Source organism: Mus musculus, chromosome 8 (assembly GCF_000001635.26).
Source record: "Mus musculus strain C57BL/6J chromosome 8, GRCm38.p6 C57BL/6J".
NCBI lineage: Eukaryota > Metazoa > Chordata > Mammalia > Rodentia > Muridae > Mus > Mus musculus.
The window spans coordinates 73,012,690-73,028,984 of NC_000074.6; the positions used below are offsets into that span (position 1 = coordinate 73,012,690).

Consider the following 16,295-nt stretch of genomic DNA (forward strand, 5'->3'; position numbering starts at 1 on the left):
TCAGGTCTCCACATGTGCGCACATATAACTGTGCATGTACAAGTGTATATACACATAACTCCAAAGAAAAAGAAGTCCTAAAATTGTTCCTCATTTTTCAGGTGTCCACTTTTTTATTGCTGAGCATATGTTTTATGAATGATTTTGTTTGTTTGTTTGTTTCAGCTCCCAGATTATTAACATCAGGTTTGTTTGATATTCTAGGCTGTTCTCTCCCCTACCTGTACCACTATCCCATACTACATGATGATGAAGTAAGTCCTGGATTTTCATTGGCCCATAATTCAGCCATGAAGCAGGGTCCTTCTGGAAGAGCCATTTGCAGGTATGCAGATTCTATGAGTACCCACTGTCACTGGCAGAGCTTAGACAACAAAGGGATAACATCAGCATAATAAGAACTCAGGAGCCCAAAAAGAACACCCCACAAGACTTTAGCTCATTCCTCTGTAGGAGGTGCTAGGTTTGGAGAAAGCCTGGTACACTATGGCCTCACAATGTCCAGCAAGGAATTGGAGCTCGCATGCAGCTGACGGCAGCAGGCAACAGCCACCAGGAACAAAATTCTTTTGACCTGCAGCCTCAGTCACTTCACAAGCTGCTGAAAATGCTGTGTTCTCAGAGTTCCAGGTCCAGTAGCTCAGAGCCTGGAAGAATGGGCATGAAACTGGTTTTTGTTAGATGGGCTTGGGGGTACAATGTACCCCAAGACATCAAAATCTTGGATTCTACTTTCCTCAGTGAGGGTGAGGCAAAGAGAAAATGGAACTGCAACTTTCATATTGAAATGAAATCCGGCCTCTTTACATTGGATATAGTATAAACAGAGAAAGCCTTAAACAGCATGCATGGAGATGAACTTTAGCCAGGATTCATGAGCAGAAAGCAGGCTTCTGATTCTTTATAGGTCTGCCTATAATATGTGGTTGTCTATGCAGCCCCTTCCTGTTAAGTCATTTCTGGGTTCAGTAAAATTAGGCAGTCCACACTCTGCCTTGAATCCCAGTGGGGAAGTGGCTTGTGTTGTCTGCTCTCTTTCCTCATCAGTACTGGTGCTTCCCATATGTGTTCTTTTCACCTCTCTCCTGTGCTTTTTTCTGATGTTCTCATTCTCTCTGACCTGTTCAACGTGTATCTTCCTTTAGTTCCTTCCTGTGACATTAGTAGAATTAGAGTGGAGTCAGAGATACGCTCATGTGTTCAAGATGCTATGTTTGATAATTCATCTAAAAACATGGTCACATAGGTTACTTAAAATTCTATGTCAGTGAAATTGTCTTTCAAAATGATTCTCTCTGACCAATGTATGGAAAACCAAAATATTTTAGGCCATCCTGTTTGGAAAACCAAATCGTAAGGACAAATTAATGGCAGCAGAGTGACCATCTGAAGACAGTGGCAGCTATTGTTTTGCTCTGAGAACAAAACTGAATGAAGTGCAGCACGAAGGGTGTCACCCAGAGGTGAAAATTGTCACTTAGAGTACTGTGGTGGCTACATCTATTATAAAGCTATAATTTCTCTCTTTAAAAATAGATTATTGTACTAGTCAGGATTCTGAGCCTTCAAATATAACAGTGCAAGCATTTATCGTTTGTCAATCAATTGTCAGGTACAACAATTGAGGTACAACAGGCAGGACCTGGACCCAGCAGGCACTAGGGAAAATGAGGAAGCAGGTAACAGTATCTTCCATGGAGTACTTGTATATGAATCACAAAGATCTGAAGCAAGCATTCCAAACCAAAAAAGAAAACTGAGTATAGTGGCATATGTGTATAATTCCAGCATTTTCAAGGGGGAGACAGATCAGCTACAGTTATAATTGCAGGCTAGCCTGGGAAGCATGAGATCTTGCCTAAAAAAAACAAAAACAAACAAACAAAAAAAAAACCAACCCAAAGTTACCTGTCTTTCCTTACGTACATCCACAAAGAAACCGAACTTTCTTTTGGGGCAGATGTTTAATTAGACATGGAAAGCCACTATGGAAAGAGCTGAGAGAGAGAGAGAGAGAGAGAGAGAGAGAGAGAGAGAGAGAGAGAGAGAGAGAGAGAGAGAGAGAGAAAGAGAGAGAGAGAGAGAGAGAGAGAGAGAGAGAGAGAGAAAGAGATAGATATGGGGGAAAATGAATCCATGGCAGTGACTTTTTTAATACTCAGTTCTGTCCTTGCAGCTTGTTTGAGGGAGGGTGGCTCTTGCTTCTGCTATATAGTATGCTCCAGGCTAGCTGGCTTTCAAGCTTCTTGGCGATTCTGTGTCTGCCTCTCACCTCCCTTGTAGTACTGCTGGGATGTACTCAACCACAGGTAGCATTTTTACCTGAGCTCTGGAGACTGAACTCAGGTCTCAGTGGCCCAGAATGTTAGTTTCTTGCTGCTGTTGTAACAGATGACTCTCTGGCTAGAAAATATACAAGGGTATTCTGCAACAGTTTGGCAGACTAGGAGCATGACATCTGTCTTGCTGTGCTGGTGTCAGGGTATTGCATAGCTGGTTCTTCTGGAGATGAGGGAAGAATCCATCCCATGCTGTCTTTTACTTCCAAGTGCAGCTTCCACCTGCATTTCTTGGCTTATGGCTCCTTGCTCTGTCTTATATTATGTTACCCCAGTTGAACTGCTTGTCAAATCACTGCTTCTCTATAGCCAAATTTCCTTCCACTTCCCTGTCAAAGGACACTCTTTGTATTAGGATTTACATGGTCTGTTCTTCATGATCTGTAACTGAGTCACACCGGCTATCTTTTGGAGCATGGCTTAGGATGAGGATATTCCTGGGGTAGGGGATGCTCAACCTAGTATATGACTGAGAGAAAGATGAAGGAAGGTGTGCAGAACTCAATCCTGCTTTTGAAAGGTTTTTAGCCTCCTACACACCTAATTACAATGAACAGTGAGCTTTAGCTACATCCTCAGAAAACTGCCATAAATATACTCTCCATTTCCTAGGAATTTCCTTCACAAACTCTTACCTAGACTTTAAAGCCCCTTTAAGTGTCTCACATTTGTGCTTCTCCTATGCCTTCACCTTGGCAAACTCGGTACAAAAGAGAGTGAATATCTCTGTCTCCCTATTTCTGCATCCATACATTTCCTTGAGAGATAAGTTTTGTCCTTTGTATGTTGTCTTTCAGATCCACCAATTGGCTTGAAGCCATGTTAAAAAACAAAACAATAACAAAACAAAACAATAACAAAACAAAAAAATAACAAAAGAGGATGTGGAAGGGGGAAGTGGAAGTGGTTCATTGGGCCTGAGTTCAAATCCCAGTACCCATGTAAATAGCTCAGTGTGGCTGCACATGTACCTAAAATCTCAACATTGTAGAATACAGACACAGAAAGACTGTTTGGGTCTTGCTGGTCACTAGCATAGCTCCAGGTTCACTGACAGACCCTGTCTTAAAGGCATAAGGTAAAGAGTGGGAGAGCATGACAAGTCAGGTAACAGGCTCTTTTATAGGCACACACACAGAGAGAGGGGTTGGGCAGGGATGGAAGGAAGGAGGGAGGGAGGGCAGGAGAGAAAATGAAAATGAAAACAATAGCATTTTTAAAGGTAGACTGTCTAATCTTTGCTGCAGTGCAATGGTTTTTAAAACAGAGAAATGAACCACATCGACCCCAACTATGCCCATGCTGAGTATTATACAAAATGTTGGCAATACTGAGATCAAGAATTCACTCATTTGGAAAGAATAGCAAATGCCACATACAGCACTCCTTGGCACCAGCCACTGTGCTTGACTGTGCTGTACACCCCTGCTCTTTTAAGTTAAGATCAGCCAAACAAGATCTTGCTGGCTCTTCTGGTCACATGGACTATAGAAAAGGAGCTCACAATCTATTTAGTGGCAGGCGCACACTGCCAGAATGTGTGAGGCATCTTAATAGTGTGCTGATGACACTGTTTTGGAAAGGAAGGTTTGTAACACTTGGAGGTGGGGGGTAAAAACAACTTAGGGAGTCTAGAAAAGCATTTTACACAGAATATTCCAAGCAAAGTAGGAAAGGACAACAAGAGTTCATTGGAGGCAGGATGTTGTTTAATTGCACATATTGTATAGAAAATAGTGCAGGTATGTACAGATGTATAGAGATGTATAGAGATGTATAGATGTATAGAGAGGGATGAATGTTGATGCTTACTTCACTGTCTCTTTGTTTAGTCCAGGACCACAGCTCATATTCAGATTGGCTCTTCCCTGATCTTTTAAGACGTTCTGATAACATCCTCATATACTATCACAGGAGTTGTCATGGTGATTTTAAAACCTATCAAGACTACAGAGAACATTAACCATTCTGTAAATAAAGCAAAAGGAATTTCTTGCTTTGGGACTCAGTCCACCAAGTACGAAAAGCATCAATGGGCCTGCATCTACACTTCAGGTTAGAAAGTCAGGTTGGCAATGGAACCAGGACAGTTCTTTTAATAAGAGACCTGGTGTAAAAAGTTCCCTGTGCCCCAGGTATCTGTGCTTCACACTCATCTGTCAACAACCGTGATGTTCTTTCGTTAAAGGAGCCAGTGGGCCAAGATGGATGGGCTCAGTGGGGGAAATGGCCTTCTCCAATACATCTTGTTATATAGACCATGGCAAGCCTGACTAACATATGTAGAAATATCCTTTAAATCATTCTGGATGAGATTTCTTATGGATTCTCAATCAAAGTCATCCAAACTAAAAACATTGTAATTAAAACTCCAGGCTCTTAAGGTTTGTCCTCTGGATGACCTAGAATAAATCCACAAAGCTGTGATGGCCGACCTTGTGAACTCAGACACTAGCTAGGGTTTGAGGAGACGTTCAGCTGCTTCTTGAGAAATGGACCAGGTGTCAGGGGGATGGGCACAGTCCCTTTAACTCTGGAGAGGAACATACAAAACAGAAAGTCAGCAAACAGTAACATCTCCTGCCATGGCTCTCTCTTCTCATGGATATTTTCAGAGAAGTTAACAAATAACCACATGCCAACTATACTAATGAGTCAAGGAGTGCAATTGCTGAGAAAATGGCATTTCTCCTTTTTTAGCAAGAGCAACATAGCCAGGCAAACCTCCATGCTGTGGCTAGGGTGCCAAGTGTCTGGGCTTTGCCAGTTAAAAACTTGAATCAGTACATATGCTAGCTTCTGCCTGGCTGTGGTTACGTGATCCCATGACCAGTCCAGCCTTGACCTTTTCTTCTATTTATGATATTGATTGGATTTTGATCACTGTTTGAGCTCTTAACACAAAGTAAACAGCATCTTTCCCACAGAGGCAAGGGTTCCAGGATTTTAATCCTGTCTCCAAACACTTCTCCCAAATGTTACTCTGCCTCTCTGTTTCCATAGACAAGTAAGCAAGGAGCAATGTCTTTTTCCACATAGCAAAGAGTAGCCCCAGGTCAGTTACCTGATCACAGTCGTTCTCAACTCTGGCCTCACATTACAACCATCTTGTTATGTTTGTCAAATATGGCCAGGGGCTGGGAAGCTAGTTCTGTTAATTAAAATCATTGTCCTACAAGCACAGTGATCTGACTTGGATCCTCAGAACCCACCTAAAACAAACTTACAAAACCAACCAACCAAAAATCCCCCAGACACAGTGGTAATCAGGAATTCTACAACTGAGGTGGTATACAAGGGTGGACCGGTATGGCTCCCTGGATAGCCAGCTTAAACTAAGTTCTAGGGCAATGAAAATCTGTTTCCAAAACAATTAGATGTTGTCCTGAGGGATGACCTTCAAGGTTGACCTTTGGCCTCTACATGCATGCCTCTCTCAGTGGGGGAACCACAGAGGCCAGGGTTTGGTTGGAACAGGATTGGCCTAGGGATCTAGATTTTTTAAAGAACTCCTCTGATGATATTAACTTTAAAATGGGAGAAAAGACAGAAACAGAAATGGGTAATCTCTTTCACTTATCCACAGACTGGCTGGCCTCTGTTCACTAATTGGGCAGGGAATAGTTTTATTACACAGAACACAAGGTACAGAGATATCAAGGGGAATACCGAGGACAACACAGCCAGGCTAGGATAGAGCACAGCCATGTGTAGTTAAGGAGAAAAGTCAGGATACAGGCAGTACTATAACACTTATATCTAACAATCCTCAATAATCTTAAATGTTAGCCACAGATTATTCCAAATGGGAAAGCTGTGAGTTTCAAACTCTGCCCTGTACTGAAGTGGACATATACTATTTTTATTTTAAAAAAAATATCGGGGCTGGTGAGATGGCTCAGTGGGTAAGAGCACCCGACTGCTCTTCCGAAGGTCCGAAGTTCAAATCCCAGCAACCACATGGTGGCTCACAACCATCCGTAACGAGATCTGACTCCCTCTTCTGGAGTGTCTGAAGACAGCTCAGTGTACTTATATACAATAAAAATAAATAAATCTTTAAAAAAAATATCATTGGATATTTAATTTATTTAAATTTCAAATGTTAAACCCTTCCCCGGTTTCCCCTCCAGAATCCCCCTATCCCATTCCACCTCTGCTTCTATGAGTGTGCTTCCCCACCCACCCACCTACTCCTACCTCACCACCCTGGCATTCCTCTACACTGGGGCATTGAGCCTCTCCTCCCACCGGTGCCCCACAAGGCCATCCTCTGCTACATATGTGGCTGGGGTAATGGGTCCCTCCATATGTACTCTTTGGTTGGTGGTTTAGTCCCTGGGAGCTCTAGAGGCTCTGGTTGGTTGATATTGCTGTTCTTCCTATGGGGTTGCAAACCCCTTCAGCCCCTGCAGTCCATTCCCTAACTCCTCCATTGGGGTCCCCGTGCGCAGTGCAATGGTTGCTTGCGGGCATCCACATCTGTGTCTGTCAGGCTGTTAGAGCCTCTCAGGGGACAGCTATATCAGACTCCTGTCAGCAAGCGCTTCTAGGTGTCCCCAATAGTGTCTGGATTTACCCAGACACCACTGCACGCATACACTCTTTATTCCTGATACAGACTCATGGTTTAGGTGGAGAAGGTTACAAGGAGGCCAGGAAGGAACAGACTCTCCTCTGAAACACACAGCAAACCTGTTTCGTATCTGGAGACGGAGGTCTTTCCTTAGTGCAATACTGTCCAGAGTCCATACTACACCTCAATCCTGCCCCACACTGTCTTCTTGGTAGTTTAGAAGGAAAACATGTTCTCATCCCCCAAATTTAAAAGAAGAGCTGGTGTCATGGGTGGCAGTGGTTTTTCAAGTCCCAAGTCAAGGACATAGACACTAGAGATTGGGCTGCTATGAGACATATCCAAGCTAAGCAAAACACCCTCCTCCCCTTGTCATGGTTTTCAGGCTTGTCTGGGGGAACATAAGCCGGGCTATGGCTATGGGTCTAGAAAGTAAATGTTCTTTTGGACCTTTTGTGTGCATTATTCAGTTTTAGGAGATCTGAATGTCACGGGAGCACGGTTTCATCACTGCTGCTCCTGTCTCTATGTCTGCCTCAGAAAGCATCCCATGCTGGGATGTTACTTCAGTGTCTTAAGTTCTCTCTGGATCTCAAAGGCATTTGGGTACTTAATGCTTCATAGAAGAACCAGCAAGTATTACAGCTACAGGAACCAAAGGTCTAATGTTATTTATTCAATAAGGTTTCGTTTTTAAGCATCTATGAGGCTTGGGTTGTCATAAACCCTGAAGGCCATCTCAGAAGGAGCTACTGTCAGGCAAATGCAGGTTGTGTGCACGGGGTGGATGATCCGTCAGGGATCACAGTTTATACAATTCTGACTTTGGCTCCAACTGTGAACCCTGTATAAAATCTGTAGAACTTTAAAGTAATCAAGATTGCACAGTCATATGCATTTAACTCTTATATCATTCACTATTTCAATACTCACCAAAGCAACACTGGAGAGATGGCTCAGAGCACCTGCTGCTCAGTAGATGACCCCTGTTTAGTTTCTCATACTCACATGGAAGTTAAGAACCATTTCTAATTCTAAATTCATGGGATTCCAAACCTTTTCCTCTGCAGGCACTACACACACAAACGGTGCACAGACACAGGCAAAACATCTACTCACACAAAATAAAATAAAACAAAATAAAACTATTGTTAAAAAGAAAAACTTACTGTACAGATCTTTTCAAAACGGAAAAAAAGAGAGTGATTCCCTAAGCATGGTGACTGTAAAACACAGGTCTGCATCCAGTCATATCTCCCTGAATCACACAGGCTCTTTGCAATTAAAAGCACTAGATGACTTCATAGAGTCTAAGTCACTTCTGGGTGTTTTGTTTTTTTGGTTTCTATGTATATATGTACCTATGCCTACACCTGGCTGACTATCTGAGCTTTTCTGTGTTTCTGTCTCTGTCTCTCTTTGTGTGTGTGTGCTCATACATGTACACACACACACACACACACACACACACACACACACACACACACTTACACAAACACACATGCACACATACATCTGTATAGAGGTCAGGGTTCAGTGTTTAGTATCTTCCTCAATAGCCTCCCACTTTATTTTTTAAGTCAGGGTTCCTCATCGAATCTGCAGCTTTCCAATTTGGCTATAGTGGCTGGTCAGTGAGCTCCAGAAATCCATATTTATCCAACCTCCCTAACTCCAGGGTGAAAGGCATGTCCTGCTAAGTTGGGCTTTTCATGTGGTAGCTAGAGCCATAACTCGGGTTCTTATGCATGTATGACAAGCAATTTACAGATTGAGCTGTCTTTCCAGCATTTACCTCTTACTTTCTGCTTATATCCACATCAATAAACACTAGAAAACGTCCTTTTTTTCCAATTAATCCCATAAGAGAGCTTTAAAAAAAATTGCTCCACTTATAGCTTTCCACTTTGACAAACACTGATTTATTTTTTAATTGTTATCCCCATAAGGCATAAACTCATCTGCTTGAATGATGACATAATTAATTAGGCCAAAGTAGAAAGAAACACAGGACAGCAAGCCCAAATAGGGGCCCTGCTTCCCTAGGGACCTGACCAAATTCTCTACGAAGAACTAATTTGTAACAATGAAGAACAATGTTACATCTGACTGAATAAAAAATATTTTTATATACAAATTAAAATTTCTTATATTTTCTTTCTTTCTCTGTTTTTCTTTCTTTCTTTCTCTTTCTTTTTCTCTTTTTCTTTCTTTCTTGCTCTCTCTCTCTCTCTCTCTCTCTCTCTCTCTCTCTCTCCCTTCCTTCCTTCCTTTCTTTTGATTGCTTATTTTACCTTTTCTTTTCTTTTTCACTCATGAGAAATTTCAGCTGATGGAGAATTCTGCTGAGGGAGAATTCTTCTTTGAAGGTGTCTCCATTAGTTGGTTTTCTAATTCCTATGGATGGTCCCACATTCATGCACACATATGGGCAGCATTAATTGGAGCTAGGAAGTTATCAAAAGATTAATGTAGGTCACATTATTACATTAATAGGCTACAAGATATCCTTTCCATTTAAATAGAATTACCTTCTAAAATGCTAAAAAAAAACCTTACTGATGTATAAAAGTGCCTAACTGAGGCTGGGCGTGTGCTAGGTCACAGGCACAGGCCCGGTCTAAAAAGTGGTCCAAGAAAGCAAAACGGAAATGGTTGTTCAAGACTAATGAATTCAAACATTTATGTTGGATGGGATCCCTTAGTTCGCATAATTCTCAGAGACAGGGAAGACCAAAATATAAAATGATTTAAGAAATTAAACAAGCAAACTTTGCCTCAGGACTGGCTGGAGGTAAGTACTTCAACCAGTGCAATCTAGACTTTTTCTCTTCTTTTCAAGCTCTCAGACTTGCCTAAGCTCTCAATGTGCATATAGAGAAGAGAGTTCAAATCACCCAAGTGGCCATCCTCAGAAATGCCTGGCTCAGTACCAGTCTTTGCTGTGATCTGGGAGTTGGTTTTTTTTTTTTTTTTTTTTTGAGATCATCTTGTCCATAGTCCCTATGTAAAGTCTTGTTTTCCCACCAAGGAGTCTAAAATTTGGATATATATGAGAGTCCTTCCTCTCATATATACACAACGCAGCTCCATTAGGTCTTAGCTTCCCTGGCTTGACTATAAAAGTTTTTAGATCTCTGAGCCTGGCTTCCTTTATCCTCAAATCCACCTGCCTTTTTCCTTTGCAGATTTTGCTCAGGATTCTTTAGTTGTTATACATTAAATCTATGTGTATGCCATCATACTGAGTCCCAGAGGTCACTTTGCAAGCTGCTGAACATAGGGTGGGCTTGGAGTCCTATGCCAGTGTTAGAAGTACAGAGGGCCATTCCAACATCACAAGCTCATAGTCCTGCATTTGCAGAGGAAAAGATGCTCCCTTTACTAGGGGTTTCAGCAGAGATTCTTGGTTGTACACATATTAGTTCTGCCTCTTCAGTGCAGGTCACAGAACATCTCTCTACAATCCTCTCACCAAGGGAGTTGTCCATGTGGTTACTGGTCAGAGTAGCTCACATCTTTATCCATATAGCCAGGAATGGACCCATACACATCAAACACTTGTGACACAAGAAGGAATAGAGCTTTTGAAGGGGGGAAGTGGATGCTAAGTAGACAAAACAATACTTCCATGCCTCATGATGGAGCATAAAGGTGGTATTTATGTGAAGCATTCAATATAAATAGGGATCCAGACATGCAAACAACCAAAGCCAAGAAAAAAAAAGATGGAAACACAATGTTATTATTTATCATTAAACCTTTATCTTTTGTTTTTTTTTTTTTTTTCATATTACCCACCTGCTGTTAACCCGAGAAACTAGAATCACCTATATGGTTATTCTCTTCTGTATCCAGGAATCTAAAATTTGAGTATTTATTAAAGTCCTTTCTCTCATATATATCCAAAGGAGCTCCATTATGTCTCAGGTCTACAGAAATTCATGATTAATTTTTAAATAGCCCAGAGTCTGTATGGTACCCGCCCTCCACATTAGCTTAGTTTTGACATAAGGGGCTCCTGGTCAGGACTCTTTGTTTTGGGTTCTGAACTCTCTAGTATAGTGAAACAGTCCGCATCTTTCATGACAGCAGCACAATCACCTTTCAGTACTGAGGGCAGATGTTTGACTAGGTCACTAATCTCACTATTCTCGTTATAGCCAGACACAGCCTGATATGCCTTCTCTCCCAGGAACTGGCTCCTGCTTCTGCTTAAACCCACCATCAGCTTCTCAACTACCTTCCTAATATTGCCTGCTTTTCTGTTCTCTACATTTTTACTTCAGAGAATCCTAGATGGTCAGGGGCCATCATCCCAAAGTCAACTAAGCTCTAAGTTCATAGGGGCTAACATAGACGGAAGTGATAATCACCGACCTTGTATGAATCTGAGCTAGGTTCCCTGCAGGGAAAGTGTCTGAGGGCAGGTAGGCAGACACACAGGCAGAAAGAGAGGAGTATGTGTGTACAATAAGCATGAGCTTTTGAAACCTCAAAGCCTCTCCTCCTTCTGACACACCTCCTCCAACAATGATATACCTCCTAATGTTTTCTAAAGAGTTCAACACTAGGGGATTAAGGATGCAAATATATGAGCAATATGGTCCATTATCATTCAAACTTACCCACATTCTTCTCTTCCCTATCACTCAAGAGTAAAAGGAGAAGCTAGTGAAATATACTTATAAAGATAATACTTTCTCTCAGGATTATAAGAGGCCGCTGAATATAGGGTCTATCAAAACACTATCTAGAAGGCAACTATCAATTTGCTTTTGCAATCTACATCTTCTAAAATGGTGCAATGTGAAAAATTAAGCATCCTGGAACTGAGATAATACAACAAATACCTGCAAAGTTAGGAAAATTACAGATTTGAGTCCTGAAGTATTATTCCCATTGAGAGAGTGAGAAGCTGAAGTGTAATATGCAAGGATGAGTTGGGCCTCCATGCAGCTCTTAGGAGTATCCTGTTCTGACACATAGCTGCTGTTTCCAAAGAAAAGAAAATTCCCCAGCTCTTCTACCTATGTGCCCTCTATTCCCAAGCTTCCTATTCCCATCTCAGTTGGGATAATTTGGAATCTTTCATTACTCAAGGAGGGTAGGGAATGACTCTTCTAATATCAAGGGCCTCTGTCATCCTGAATCTTTTTACAGTGTCTTCCTTCTTGTGATGACAAGAAAGTCACTCTAATCTGAATGACACCAGCAGCTAACTCTGCCAGGTGCTCACTCTAGTTCAAATACTTCACACTAAGGAAATGATGTAGATGTATTTAGGTTGTACTGTGTTACAGTATGGATATGGTGGATTGGTCTTATTAAAGTCCTAGTTCTAGGGAGATACCTGTAGGGAGATGGTACAATTTTTAAGATGTAGAGCCTGGTCTTTGGGAAATCAGGAACATGCCCGTGGACAGCTGTTCTCTTTGAGGCCTTTAGTTCTCCCTAGAAGGCTATTAGGGAGGTCTGAAGATGACCATAATCTGGCTTTCTGCTCTTGTTCCTTCCTTAGTGGGCAGGGATATCCTTATTCCTTAGCCTGGACTTCACAAGTAGAAACTTCCAATCGCCACACTGGAACACCTTCATCCAGCATGGATTACAACTTCCCCATAGCAGCATAGATAAAGCCTCTCTCAGTTAATCTCCTGTCTTAGTCAGTGTTCTACTACTGTGATAAGAACATGACCATAGCAACTCTTACAAAGGAAAACGTTTAATTTGGGTTGGTTTATGTTTCAGAAGTTTAGTCCATTAATGTCATGTCAGGAAGCATGGTGGCACATAGGCAGATACTATTCTGAAGAATGAGCCAAGAGATCTACATCTGGATCAGCAGACAGCAGAAAAAAGACACTGGGCCTGGTGTGAGCATTCAAAATCTCAAAGCCCATCTCCAGTGACACACTTCCACCAACAAGGCCAAACCTCCTAATAGTGAAGCTTCCTATGAGCCTATGGGGCCCATTTTCATTCAAACCACAGTACCTCCCTTAATCTAAATGCAAAGGCCATGGGCAATTAGATTGGAATTCCACAAATTGGTGGGCAAAGATAAAGTTACAATGATCCTCTTACCCTCTCTTTCTAAAGAGTTCTGTTAACAGGGAACAAGCCCAGTACTCATGGAGCCTTATAAGCAGACAAAGCTGGTCTAAGGAAGATGGCAGCCACTTTGCTCAGGGAATCATTCTACAACACTCAAGTATTCCATTATAATGATGAAAATCCAGTGAGCAGACCCTGATACCAATACCTTGTGAAGCTTATTATCTCCAGTTTTTCCTAAGAAAAGAGAGGTCCCATGAACCAAACAATGCAAAAGTTATAAAGATACCAAGAAGATGCCAAGCAACTCCAATAAAAAGCCTCATTTCCCTTATACCATCACCCTGGGGATGGGCATTTGAAATGGGAAGAGGAGGGGGCAAGAAGAAAAGACTTATCTATAACCAGAACTTCTTTCTATGATTCAAAGACAGTCTTTTGGACGTTTTAAGTCAGTTATTGACTCCTATGATATTAAAGAAGCCATCAAATCAACAGAAACCAGTTAGAATTGAGAGATCCTGGCAATATAGGGACATGGTTCCCTGCACTATTCCAGGACTCCAGGGCACAGTAAACTCTTATGGCAGAGGACATGGAGGCACGAACTATCCTCACTCCTTGGCTGGGCCACACAGGAAGAAGCTTCCAATAGTTCATGTGCACTAAGGCCTGCACAGACAGAGGCTTCTGACAGTTGGGGAACACTCAGGCCTGGAGAGAGAGAGAGAGAGAGACAGAGAGAGAGAGAGAGAGAGAGAGAGAGAGAGAGAGAGAGAGAGACAGAGAGAGAGAGAGAGAGAGAGAGAGAGAGAGAGAGAGAGAGAGAGAGAGAGAGAGAGTCCCAACAATCAGGGTGTGATATAATTCTATGCCATCCTACCAGAGATATGAATCATTTCTTGGTACCTATCCTGTCTGCCTTACAGTCACTTAGTAGCTGTTAAGAGTTAGCAGATAACAGTGATGATGTTCAGAGTAGCCATTATTTTATTTAACAGAGGTCCTTAATTGCTAGAGAAGTGATCCTTGCAATGAGAATTCTCAAAGAGAAGCTGAACGTCAGAAGTTTTAACTGAAAACAGGAAGCACAGAGAGATTACGGACAGAAAAACAATAGTTTTCAGAACGTTTATTATAGTGTATATTACAACTGTTCTAATTATAACTGTTCTCTTTGTTGAGCATATGGATTAAACTTTGTCATGGATATGCATGTATATAACAAAACATAGTATATATAGGATTTGGGACTAGCTACAATTTTTGCCATCTACCAGAGAGCCTGAAATAAAAGCCCTGTGGCTAAGTGGGGGAATCTGTGGTACTAGCTTCCTGCCTCCCCTTTTATAAGGTCCCCATATTCAGCCAAATACATCATTTTCAATTCTAAAAACTGAAGCATTCCACTGGAATGTTGACACATTTTTAATGAGCTCATCTTTTAATAAACCTAAGGCTAAGCCGGGCGGTGGTGACGCACGCCTTTAATCCCAGCACTTGGGAGGCAGAGGCAGGTGGATTTCTGAGTTCGGGGCCAGCCTGGTCTACAGAGTGAGTTCCAGGACAGCCAGGGCTATACAGAGAAACCCTGTCTTGAAAAACCAAAACCAACCAAACCAAACCAAAACCAAAAAACCAAAACCAAAACCAAACCAAAACAAAAAACCGTAAGGCTAATATGTACTCTCCAGATACTTCCTATTCTTCCTGCCTTATCCCTCCAAATCTGTTCTTTTGGAATTGTCTGCATTATTTATCTTCCATGTACCAAACTTTACTGAGTATCTCCTATATGCCAACACTGGTATTGGGCAAACCAGGAATACGACATCTGTTCTTGGTCTTTTAGTGCTTACATATGAGTGTGTAAGACAAGGAATGACTGGTAGAATGTTCTATACTTAGAGCACTCAGATGTGCAGCAAAGGAGAGATGGGACAGGGCAGTCATCTGCTGTGTAGTTACTCACCAGATAAGAAGACACTGAGTGAAACTGGAAAGTGAGATTGAGAATTGGTGAAAGGGATAGGAATAGACCTCCGGCTGCAGGATTAAATAAGACCCTTTAAGCATGTCCTGATAGAAACTGATGTCTGTCAAAAGACATGAAGGAGTTTAAGGAGACGAGAGGTCATGGGACCAGAGGGAATAAATACCAGGGAAGATGGACATGAGCCACTCTTTGAGTGAGCTGTAGTTGTCTCTAACAGTTCCTCTTCTCCCTTGTTCTTTAGAACTCAACCTTGAGTATATGCTGTTCCTACGAACCGGACAGTATCAAGTACAGAGAGGACTGAAGGTTGCTAAAGACCGTAAGAATTCTCCAAGTAATATATCAACCCCAAGGTAGACATTAAAAACAAAGAAACAAACAAAGAAACAAACAAAGCCTAGTGCAGTGGTGCACATCTGCAATCCCAGGTCTTTACATTCAAGGACTATGATATTATATATTATTTGATATAAAGATATATATTTATTAATATAACTTATCTATCATATATTACTTGATATATATCAAGCAAATATAACAAATACATGTCAATTATATGACACACACATACACACACACACACACACACACACACACACACACAAACACCACACACACAGACAACATATCAAGAACCTATGTCAAATCCCATTCCTCCCACCCAAACAAAGAACAATGAACACTTTGGAAACTGGGTAGGAGCCCTATTGTTATTGAGGGTACAAAAAATTCTTTTAAAGTTTGGTACAAATTAGACAGAAATGTTTCAGGCTCATGGCTGGACTAGATGATTGTTGAACAAGAAGAATCTTCCCTGCTGAACTCCAGCTTCTGTACTGACTGTCACACAGTTGGTGGCAGGCTACAGGTGTCATTGTAAAGCCTCTTCATTTGAAAATTTATATATTTTTTAATGTTTTATTTTTCTTAGCTGCAGACAAGCTGTCTCTACAGTTTAAGAAGCATTGAAAGCCAATGTAAAATGAGGGGAAACTATCTAAGGAGTTGGAGAAGCTTTAAAAAAGGGACAGCTTTAATCAAGGGAACCTGACAGATAAGGTGTTGTGTGGCTGTCCTGAAACCTCCACTTTGATTCCTTTTGTATCAGCTAAAGAGAAAAATCAATGCCACCTTTGAAGTGGGAAATTAAAGTTCTAGGAAGAAGGAAAATGGAAAGGTACAATGTTTCTGAGTATCCAAGAGGTACCAGGGTCAGTGAGTCACTCTCAAACCTCAACCCACGACTTTGAGGACACATGAGTATTTTCTACCTACTGTTGCAGATGAGGTTGTGAGAAGTTAATAACCCCCTCCCCCAGGCTTACCC

At 41.6% G+C, this 16,295-nt stretch overlaps 1 protein-coding gene and 1 non-coding gene across 5 annotated transcripts in view; one reads left to right on the forward strand and one right to left on the reverse strand.

The window, feature by feature from the left end:
- Positions 1–16,295, reverse strand: part of Large1 (LARGE xylosyl- and glucuronyltransferase 1) — a 539,124-nt gene that overhangs the window by 198,092 nt on the left and 324,737 nt on the right. The window lies entirely within an intron of this gene.
- On the forward strand, positions 3,823–3,902 carry Mir28b (microRNA 28b). The gene has a single exon (NR_039551.1). It is a non-coding gene; the product is annotated as a microRNA 28b (primary transcript).